Here is an 11,767-nt window from a genome sequence, read left to right as displayed (position 1 = left end):
CATATTCTCAGATGGCTGAGGCTGACCTTGATTGAATTCATCCTCCTGCCTCTACTTGGCAAGTCCTGGTTTACACATGTACACCACCATGCCTAGCTTCACATTACTTACCACTTTTTGTTTGTTTGTTTGTTTGTTTTTTCTGAGACAGGGCTTCTCTGTATAGTCCTGGCTGTCCTGGAACTCACTTTGTAGACCAGGCTGGCCTCAAACTCAGAAATCTGCCTGCCTCTGCCTCCCAAGTGCTAGGATTAAAGGCGTGCACCACCATGCCTGGCTACTACTTGTTTTGTAGATATTTTCTTTAGATATCTAGAGATGAGGCTAAACAACCCTACTTATGGAGCACACAAACACTTGGGAACTCTGTGTACATTGGGAGATAGACTTGGTAAATACCAAGTGCCCTGTGCTTTTGGTGAGTGGCCATTTCAGGACCACAAATGCACCTCAAGACACACCTCTGCTTATCTCCTTGCCCACTGGGGTCCATGCCGGTGATACCATCTATGAGACAAAGTCTGTTCCTATGGAATATGTCCTAGTCTCTGGTGAAATTGCTAGGCTCAAAAGCCGCAGTTAATTACATTATAGGGTCCATCATACCATTTCTATAGTACCTTTCCTGATACTGTGTTGAAAGTCATGGCTTTACATGATGTGTGCAGAAATGTCTATTGATAATGAAGAGTGGGAAGGCCTGGAGGAGCAGACATGCTTCAGGGCCGTTTCAGAAACAGATGAACCACCTTGTACAGGTTAAGAGTGGTGGGCGGGCCAGCCCCTCATCTGCCACCCATGGTGTGATTTTATGTCACATCACACACCTGTAGTATGACTACCACTCCTCCTATCCAGCGGTGGGACTTTGAAATTTTTGTGGACAAGTGAAACGAGTTGGGTGTGACACTACTGGTGTAGGTATGTGTGCAACCTCTGTGGAAGGAACTCCAGACCTCCACTCTGTGAAGTCATCATGTGGACAGAAACTTGAAGATTAAGAAGCTGTGTGGAGGTACACACCACAACCTGGGGTACATATCACAAACCACATCAACCACCAGGGCTGGGAGCAAGGCTTTCTTCAAGGCACAAGCCTGCACTCAGCCTTCAGCTGCAGCAGACAGGGGCAAGAGCAGTGCGAGCTAGTGGTCAGGAGACACAACCTGCCATGCTAACAGCTACCATGCTAACAGCCCAGCCCAGCACTGCTGATATCAATGGCTGGCTAGTTTTCAGAAGATTATCTTGCTAGAACAGAACAGGCACAACTTGTCTGGTTCAGTTCTCTACGGAACCTGGCTCCTGCCATTTCTTACTGGAGTGTGAAGGTCTAGTTGCCAGCATTTTAGGGGGGCAGAATGAGGTAAAGAAATGGGAACCATTGAAGAGGTACAAAATACATAAAATGCCCAAGACGTGTGTGGAGTATTCAGACTATATCCATGTGCATGCATGCATGGACACACACACACACAGATACTCACCCCTGAGACCACACAGAGCTGAAGACACAGCCTTCAGGTTAATGTCCGTCAAGGCACAGTCACTACTTGTTCTACCAATCTGACTGCCTCTCCATCCTCCACAATAGTGTTGCCCATGATCAAGTGTTTGATAAATCCTGTGTATTGACTCAAGAGTATAATATCCCAGTAGCCTAACTGGAAGCTGACATGCAATCAAGGACTAAGAGAGACTGAGAATTCTGTGAACACAAGGGCAATGGGGCTGGGTGTTGGAAATCATCTCTGCAGCCATCTCGAGCTATTTACTTACAGGTGCTATTTTTCTACCCTGATGATAGACTTGTTTTCCTAGCAGGATGTTTTTGCAAGAAGCCCACCACAGCTGAACACACACTCTCTCTCTTGCAGACCCCATTGACTGACCCTCGGACCAGGTCATCTGGGGGCACAAAGTCAAAGACTCCATTTTCTGTAAATGTCTAACTTGTAATACACCAGTGAGATCCGGTGAACTCAGATTCTCTCTGTAAAGCCCAAGAATCCCAGAAGCACAGCAGACGCCGCACAAAGCTCAGCTTTCCTTTCCACTAATCGGCACCTCAGACTCCTGCTTGGGTCGATAACTTTTTTTTTTAAGTGGTAGATGTCACCAATGTTGACAAATTATCGTTAATGTCACTGATCACACATGTGGCTATTGAGTCTCTGATGTTAGTGGCTTCTTTCCTGATTTTCATTAAGCCTAGATCTTCTAGGGAAAAAAAAACAACGCCGTTCTGAAAGTGGAGCCTTCTGGCTGACCTGTGTGAACATAACTTTAAGAACTCCTCTAAGGCATGAACTGACCTTGCTTGGAGTTGACTTTTTAGTGCTTCGGATGCTCTGGGGAATGATTTGATGTTTACTGAGACTGAAGTAACATTAAAGTTCCCCAGTGCTGCCCCAAGTTTCAATAAAAAATAGAGGAACCAGGCACGGTGTCATCTACCTACAGTTCCATCCATCTATCTGCTTAGGGAGGAGAATCATTTGAGGCTGAGAGTTCTACACTAACCTCAGCAACATAGCCAGACCATCTTAAAACTAAACAAACAGGCTGGAGAGAAGGTTCAGTGGGTGAAGTAAGTGCCTGCCATGCAAGCATGAGGACCTGAGTTCAAGTCTCCAGCACTCATGTAGCCTGCCTGTAATGTCAGCTCAGAGGAGGCAGAGGCACAGGGAATTCCTGGAGGAAGCTGGCTAGCCATATTAGCCAAAATGAAGAGTTCTGGAAATAGTAAGAGACCTGCCTCAATATTTAATGTGGGTAGTAATCGAGAAAGAAACCCGACATCAACTTCTGGTCTTAACATGTATGCATACCTATGCACATTCACTCCTACAGAAGGGTGCATTCACATGCATGCAAACACTCATATACATCACTCATACATATGTACAGAAATGAAATGAAACACAATGCTAACGAGGTTTTGAAAACTACTGAAGCTAGTAAGTCCTTATATATTATCTAACTATACTGTTCACCTAAATAAAAAGTAGCCAATAGAAATTGTTCAAATACACATTTCGATGCATCTTTAAAAAGGCATTGGCAGCAAAAAGAATACACACTACTTTAACCAGGCATTGTGGCCCATACCGAAATCTCAGCACGTGGAAGCTGGGACAGGTGGGCAGAGGAGAGGAAGTTTAAGGGTATCTGCAGCTGGAGTGAACTCAAGCTAGCCTGGGACACAGGAGAACTGGTCTCCGAAAAGCAGGCAGCAGCAGTGTTCCCCTTGAAATGAATCCTCTGCCTCTTTGTCTCAGGGGGAGAGGAGAATGTTCCATCTACACAGCCACCCTCTGCTGCCTGGCTTGTTTGTTGAGCATATTCCAAAGGCCAGTAGAGTATAATATTCTTTCTTGAGAACACACGGGACTTTATAAAGAATCATCAAATGGAAATGTCAACTCGGATCATTTTTTTTCTCTGAGATGAATCAAATAAAGGCCATTAAGAAAAGCTGCCTGGAATCTGAGCTGGGAAGGACAACGGATCATAGACAGCCACATGTGGGCTGTGCTTTGCTCTTCTGAAGAGGCCACGTAAGGCTCCTGTTTTTTTTTTTTTTTTTTTTTTTNCCACCATGTGGTTGCTGGGATTTGAACTCTGGACCTTCGGAAGAGCAGTCGGGTGCTCTTACCCACTGAGCCATCTCACCAGCCCAGGCTCCTGTTTTTATGGCTCTTGGCTGAGACAGGCCCTGAATGCATTTTTCGCCAACAGCTATACTCAGGGAGCTGTTTTTCTGAGCATGTACTGTGCACCGGATGCTTGTCTAAGCACTTGGCAGCACTGTCTTACTCGGCACTCTCTGCCACTTCTGAGACAGGCAGGACTACTATGCATAATTTGGGACAGATGAGGGTTTCAGAAAACTTGCATACCAGTTTCTCAGATTTTTTTTTTTTTAAGATTTATTTATGTATAGGAGTACTCTATCTGCATACCAGAAGAGGGCATTAGAGCCCATTATGGCTGGTTGTGAGCCACCGTGTCATTGCTGGGAATTGAACTTAGGACCTCTGGAAGAGCAGCCAGTGCTCTTAACTGAGCCATCTCTCCAGCCCATTTTTTTTTTTTAAACTTTATTTATTCAGTTTCTCAGAGTCTATCTACAAGAGAGGCTTTCCTTCTGTACAAGGTGACTGGCCAACACTTCCAATGTGGCGAAGTCACCTCTAAGTATTACTGCTGATTTCATCCTTGGATAGATTGTACCATTTTTAATGAGTATCTACGAAGCAAGGAATAGGTGTGATATATGAATCCAGATGTGTTTGATTTCAAAGAACTTGACTTTGTATTCACGAGTATTTAGGATGGGTGTCTGGCGTGAACACAGGTGCATTCACCCAAGTGTGCCCTTGTGGGGGTCAGAGGTTGATTTGGGGTGTCTTCTTCTACGGTTCTCCATCCTTTTAGTTGTTTTTATGTAAAACATCATATGTGCTCCTGTCTGTCTGTCCATCCATCCATCATCCATCCACCCACCCACCCACCCACACACACATGGGTGTTTGCCTAAATGTATGCCTGTGTACCACTTGCATGCCCAATGTCCAGAGGCCAGAAGAGTGTGTTGAATCTCCTAGGACTAAAGTTATGAGCTGTCATGTGGGTGCTGGGAATTGAACCCAGGTCCTCTGGAAGAGCACGCAGTACTGTAAAATGCCCAGCCACCTCTTCAGCCCCTCCATCTTATTTTGGGGGACAGATTATCTCATTGTAGTTGGAGCTTTCTAGTTTGGCTTGCCTACTCAGCCAGCGATGGATCCACCTATCTTCGGTGCAGAGTATTGGGCTTTACAGACACACCTGATGCACTTGGATTTTACATGGGTGTTGGGCATCCAAACTTGGATGTCCTGCTTGCCAGCAAGCTTTACCCATTGCACCATCTCACCAGCCTCAAATCCACTTTTATCCACTATATAGTACAATGTCTACTCAGCTACCAAGGACGGTTTCAAAATTGAGGACTTGAAGCTTCATTAAGTAATAAGTGGCTGGTAGGCAGTGGTGATGCCTTTTTAATCCCAGTGCTCAGAAGGCAGAAGCAGGCAGGTTCCAGTACAACCAGGGTCCAGGGTTACACAGTGGTTGGGGGGTGGGGGGCACACGACAACTTTGGGCTGGGGATGTAGCTAAGTAGAGCGCTAGTTGAGTGTGCATAAAATTCGAGGTTATCATTTGACCATGGTGGTCCATGCTTGCAATCCCAGCACTCAGGAGGCAGAGGCAGGAGGATCAGTTCGATGCTCCTTGGGCATACATACAGAGTCTGAGGCCAGCCAAGGCTTCATGAGACACTCTTCTCCCTAGCGCTCAAACAGCTCTGAGTCTCTAATCTCACGGAACTTCACACAACTCGTTAACCCCACATTCTAAGGACACGGGAGTCTGTGCTGTTAACATCATCCTTCCTGCTGTTTCATATAGAACTAGAGAGAGGAAGGAACTGGGATCCAGGAGGGTAGGCAAGAGAATGCCCGGCACTCTCACTTACGGTCTCTGTTACCTGTGAGCTTTTCTGTTTGATGGTAGGAAGTCAAACTGACTTAAAGAGAAGCAAATGCTGCTGTCTCTTCTGCAGTTACCTGGGGCTGCTTTAAGAAGAAAGCACAGGACGCAGGTAGCTATGCATGTCCCTGGTGGCCCCTGGCTTTAGTTCAAAGAGAAGGGCACTAGAAAGTCAAAGCAGTGCCAGCCACAGGGAGGGAGGGAGGGCACTTTCCCTGATCTTCGAGGGAGCATTTGAAGAGCTTATGAAGCACAGCCAGGATGCAGGATGCTTCTCATCGTCAAGGGAAAATGGAAGCCCACTTACAGCAAGTGCCTAGTACAAGGCAATATCGTAGGCACCAGAGCAGGGGCTGGCCCCTTCAGACTCGGTGAAGGTGGCTCTTCCATTTCTGGAAAGGATCAAGCAGTGTGGCTAAGTCCACAGTAGCCGTTAAAGCTGAGGTCTGGATCTGGGAGGCTTCAGGGAGGCAGGGCTGAGACACAAAGCAGAGTGTGCTCAGAGTGGGGCAGGTCAGAGAAGTAGCAGAAGGGGAGACTGCATGTACAACCCATGAGAATGGCTTTCAGATACCCAACATGGGTGCAACCTTGGCTCTGTAGTAAACTGGGCAGACATCAGGACCTAGGGCACAGCCCTGCCCCACCTTTGTCCTGAATGAAGTGATACCCTTGTGAGTACTCTGCACCATGTCTAGACTAGTGGGAGCAGCAAAGAACAGAGGCAGGGGGAACTAGGAGGCTGCTGTTGCCATCCAGGGAGAATTAGGAAGCTGCTGCTGCGGTCCAAGGAGGCAGCGTTGGCGCTATAGCTAGCACAGAGCACAGGGGACTATAGGGATGGTGTGTAAGACATCAGCAGTGGACTTTACAATGGACATGACTTGATAGAGCAGAGGCTATCCTGGGAATGGTGGCATTAGACAGTGCAAGGATACCAGGTCTCCTTGAACCTTCCATCGAGACTTCGCCAGGTAGGATGTCACGTGACATCCTCTCTGTTGGATACATGATATGACTGAGCCAGACCACTGTGATTCAGATCACTCTCATTCTTTACCATGTCTGCTTCTCTGTTAGGGTTGGCAGTACACTCTGTTCCTGAAGGTGGTGTGGGATCTGGGTCTCACCAGCCTGAGAGAGCCCCGCTCCCATCCCTATGGTTCCCATCCCTATGGACCATGGCTTTGGCTACCTGTTATCATGTGGAACACAAATGTGTCTCTAGAAGCGACTCAAGAGGCAAGTAGAGGCTGTAGAGCCTGTCCATTAACCAAATAGATCAGGATGAGGGGACCATCAGTGGCACAAGGACTGGAATGGCACGTGCCAGGCACTTGCTTTAACTCCTGAAGTGGTTCAAGTTGGCCTTCTGGCTCTGCTTCAGGTATTTAACAACGTCAACATTTGCTGTCCTGGTCCCTGCTGCCTTATCTCAGTCTGCCCTGCCTTTTCTGGTCCCTCCCCCCGAGGATGGAAGCCAGGGCCCCATGCATGCTACGGATGTTCTACCACTGACCTACATCCTCAGTTTACGTTTGTTATTTTTCTATCTTCCTGTGGTGTAAACAAAACTGAGGGCCTCATATCAGCCAAGTGAGCACTCTGCCACTAAGCTATGCCCCTACACTGACTGCTCATTTCTCTTCTAGTTGATGCCATTTTGTTTTATATTAAAATGGGGTCTCACATGGTACTAGAGCTGGTCTATAATTCACTAAGTAGCCCAGGCTGGCCCCACGTGCTGAGATAAATGAGCTACTACACCTGAGTAACACCTTGGCTCTTGTCAGTTTCCAGCAGGTGCGGGAGCTAAATGCTGCTTTCCAATCAGTTGCTCAATGAAGATTCCATCAGTATGCCACAGAATCATTCTCTTCACCATCTGGAATTGGCAACAGCCATTTCAGCCTTCAAATGTGGTGGTTTTGTGCAATGTTACATGGGCACGTCCATATAGAATTGGTTTACAATTAGTTATATAGAATTGGTTCTGATGAACTTTGTCCCCCATGGTCCCCCATTCATCTGTGAGATGTCAATGATTTCAACACAGGAAACAGAATTCATAAAAGATTCTTCTCTTGATCATCCACATCCTAGGTTAGAGGTTGTATCTTAATATGCAAGGACAAAAAGACCTTCTCTCATTCATATATATGAGCCCATCACTAGAGTGGTGGTGGATAGGGCCAGGAGTATAACTCAGTGCCTGGCAGGCATGAGGTCTTTAGCTGCAGTCCCAGTCCCCACCCTGTGCTTTTCCTGTTGTATTTTACTTACAGACTCAGTAGCCTCCTCCATACTTTAAAGTCTCATCCATAACATTCCACTTGGTTTCCTGAACAATGGTCACTGGTATAGAGCATATAATTAGACATTATTGGACATGTAACACTACTGATATTTGTGGTATCCTCAGGAAAAAATGTTTATTGGCCTGTGGTTTTTTGTTTGTTTGTTTGTTTGTTTCTGATACAACAAAAGATTTATTTCTAGGTTATTTTTATAAAGCAACAACAAGCACTGTCCCTTAATAACCTCCCCTTTTAGGTTTTTATTCATTTATCATGGTACCCTACTATATGATATAGCTATTTACCTCTCTCTAGAAATTGTATCTAAGTATTTCACAAAAATACAACCTTTATCTGAGTAAAATTCTCGAAGAAAGAATAAATAAGAAATAAATTTCTTGGTTTTTGTTGTTTGAAACAGGGTCTCTCTACATAGCTCTTGCTGTCCTGGAATTCATTATGTAGACCAGGCTGGCCTTGAACTCAACAGAGATCCACCTGCATCTGGAACTAAAGACATGTACCACTAAGGCTAGCAGAAATAAATTTCTTGGGCCGGGCAGTGGTGGCCCATGCCTTTAATCCCAGCACTTGGGAGGCAGAGGTAAGCAGATTTCTGAGTTTGAGGCCAGCCTGGTCTACAGAGTGAGTTCCAGGACAGCCAGGGCTACACAGAGATACCCTGTTTGGAAAAAAACAAAAAACAAACAAACAAACAAAAAAAGAAAGAAAGAACAAAGAAAGAAATTTTTTTCCATTCCATTTATACGCCAAGTTCTTGACACGTTATAGCAGACATTCATGGACCTGGTTCTGTGAGGCAGTCTTTGAGTTGTGCGGCCCTTTTGGCTTAATTTAGAGGCCTCTGGCTTAGGTGAGCTAAGGCTCCTCTAGCCAGGCCTCCTGGGAGGCTCCATTCTCAGAAGCCCAGGCACAACTGGAGAAGGAAACTGACAACCAACTCGAACCCCAAACCAATGCAGAAACATCAATTACTGAACCCCAAACCAATGCAGAAAATCACTCACTGAACCCCAAGTCAATGCAGAAAATCACTCACTGAACCCCAAATCAATACAGAAACTCACTTTTGTTTCCTTTTGTTTGAGACAACGGACAGTACCAAGAACCATGCCCTTAAGCGTGCTAGAACAGGCCCAGTGCAGTCTTCAGGTAGCTCGGTCAACCCAAAAGGAAACTCAACCGTACATCAGTCTTGACCCTGGCTGATGAGTTTGCTGTTGTAATGCCGGTCTCTTGTGTGCTTCTGGAAGCAGACTCTGCTGGGAACATTTCCATCTCAGGGAACTTTACACTTATGGTTTGGGGGTAGGCACCAGACTTAAGGATGAGTCTAGAGTTACCATGAGTTTAATGAGCTAAATCCCAACCCGTATTTGAGGCAATGTTTCACTAAATTGCCCAGGCAGGTCTTGAACTAGCAATCCTCCTGCCTAAGCCCTTGATGGTAGCTGGGTCGATGGGTCAAGTGTTCATGGGAAATGAATAAGTGCCAGGCAGTTCAGTGAAAACTATGCTGCATCTGTAGATATCCCAACAAGGAGATCACAAAACATGGAGAAAAGCTTGTATCAAAACACCATTATCCAGATGAACAAAGACAACGGCAGAGCCTCAGAAGTGACCCAATCCCCTTTGAGGAGCCCAGAGGAGCAGGAGTGAATCCCAGATATTGGCTATTGAATTATTTACACTTTGGAGTTTGCTTTACCTTCATTGAGACGGTGACTGTAACCTGGTTCTTTCCTCTTGAAGGAATAAAGTATTTAACTTAGTTTTGATTTTACAGGAGCCCTCAACTGAGAGACTTTAAACTTTTTTGCCCTGCTTTTCAAGACAGGGTCTCTCTCTCTCTCTCTCTCTCTCTCTCTCTCTCTCTCTCTCTCTCGTGTCTGTGTGTGTGTGCGCGCGCGCACGCGCGTAACCCTGGCTGTCCTGGAACTCGCTGTGTAGACCAGGCTGGCCTCGAACTCAGAAATCCGCCTGCCTCTGCCTCCTGAGTGCTGGGATTAAAGATGTGCGCCACCACGCCCAGCTGTGTTTCTGCCTTTCAAGTGCTGAGATTAAAGGCATTATGCTTCCTGGAAGGAATGCAGTGCTATGAGACTCCAGTCAGGAAGAACCTGCTACTGAGAAGAAATGACAAACCGAATAATCCACACACAGCCCATAAAAGTCTGGAGCAAGTGTCTCTGCTTTTAGAGCCCACTCATTTTTAAAACATCATTTATTCCCCCTTAAAGATTACCTGTGGCCCCATCCCCCTCTCCACTGTTTAAGACTCAATCACTTGGCTGGTCCTTCTTCCCTCCTACCTCCCCCCTGTCATTTTCATGATAAGCATGCACCGTCTACCAGGCTTCCTCTGAGCTCACTGTGAAGCCAGACAGATGTAGACTTGGAGTTTTCCGGTCTCTGTCTTCCAGGTATGTACCACTACGGCCTGTCTCTTGTTTGTCTGAATACTGATTTTTTTTTTTAATTTTCTGTGTATTGATGTTTCATCTGCATATACTGTCTTCTGTGCACCACGTGTTCCTGGTGGCCAGAGGCCAGAAGACTGTATGAGATCCTCTGGAACTGAATTAGAGGCTCGCTGTGAGCTGCCATGTGGGCACTGTGAACCAAACCCAAGTTCTCTGCAAGAGTATTTTTTTTTTTTAATTTATTACTAAACCATCTTTCCAGCACTTAAAGACATCCTATCACTACGTTATCAGGCTGGCTTAAATTCTTAGACTCAAGTAATCCCCCTGCCTCAGCCTTCCAAGGAACTGGGTCTGTGGTTTCACTCCCTCTGCCTGTCTTTTTGAGTTTCCTACTGAGTGGCTCCAGTGCTCATTCGGAAGTCTCCGCCTTTCCTCCTGTGCATCTAACACTGGCTTCATCACCCGACTGAATCAGAAGACAATCCGAGTCTCTCCGCAATGTCATGAACAATGCATTAATAAACGAGGGGGTCTGGGCACGCACTGCTGAGACTGGCACTGTTGGCCTACAGAAGCCCTGCCTAGGTGCCTATGCTGCTAGTCAGCTGTGACGGACAAAGCAGCTGCAGAGATCTATCCCATCATGGAGGAGCTGGGCCGTCACTGCTGTAGCTGACTAGCCGGCAGAATTCCTTACTGGGGATTGAATAGGTCTGTGTGACTTAAATTCCTAAAAGCTCTTTGGTTTAGTCTGACCCATCAGGTCTTCCTGGGAGTTCTATGTGGAGAACTGCAGCTTAGTTCCCCAACAAAGACTGTTGTACCCACCTTTCTGTCAGCTTCCCTAGAGCTGAAGTTAGCTTTGCAGCTTAGCAACTGCTAGGAGGTGTGGGTAAGACCAAGATGAATGTTCACCAGCTCACTCCTGAGATGAAAGCTCTGTAAGCAACTGGGGGAGACCTCACTTCTAGGTGCAGCATTTGGGAACTGTTGGCAGGAAGAAACTGAGGTTAGGTCCTAGGGGCTTGGCATGGACCAGACTGTCTAGGAGCTCAATAAGCTATATATCCTGTAGCTTTTAGACCAATGTACCCTTCCCACCCTACAAGGCTGGATCTGCAGTCATCAAAGACAACACTTGGATTTGCGGAGACTTTCCTGTAACTGCTAGAGATGAGGCCCAAGCAGGGACTGGCAGTTCTAATGGATGAGCGAGGACCAGTTGAGGAAGCTGAAACCTCTACCACAGGTTAAGAAACCACACTCTTAGCCTCTTACAGTCAGCTAGGAACTTGAGGAAGGCAGGATCCCGGTGAAGCACAGAAAGAAATACATTACTTGAGGACAATCCTTTTGGCAGTCAAGAGCTATGCCTGTGGGGTATGTACTCTGGTGTTTGGGCTGTTTGCCGTTCACCTGGAGAGTGGGAAAACAAAACAAGACACACAAGACAAAGCAAAACAAAAATCCAAGCAAAACACT

This window comes from Mus caroli, chromosome 17, assembly GCF_900094665.2.
Source record: "Mus caroli chromosome 17, CAROLI_EIJ_v1.1, whole genome shotgun sequence".
Classification (NCBI taxonomy): Eukaryota; Metazoa; Chordata; class Mammalia; order Rodentia; family Muridae; genus Mus; species Mus caroli.
This window is presented reverse-complemented; position numbering follows the sequence as displayed.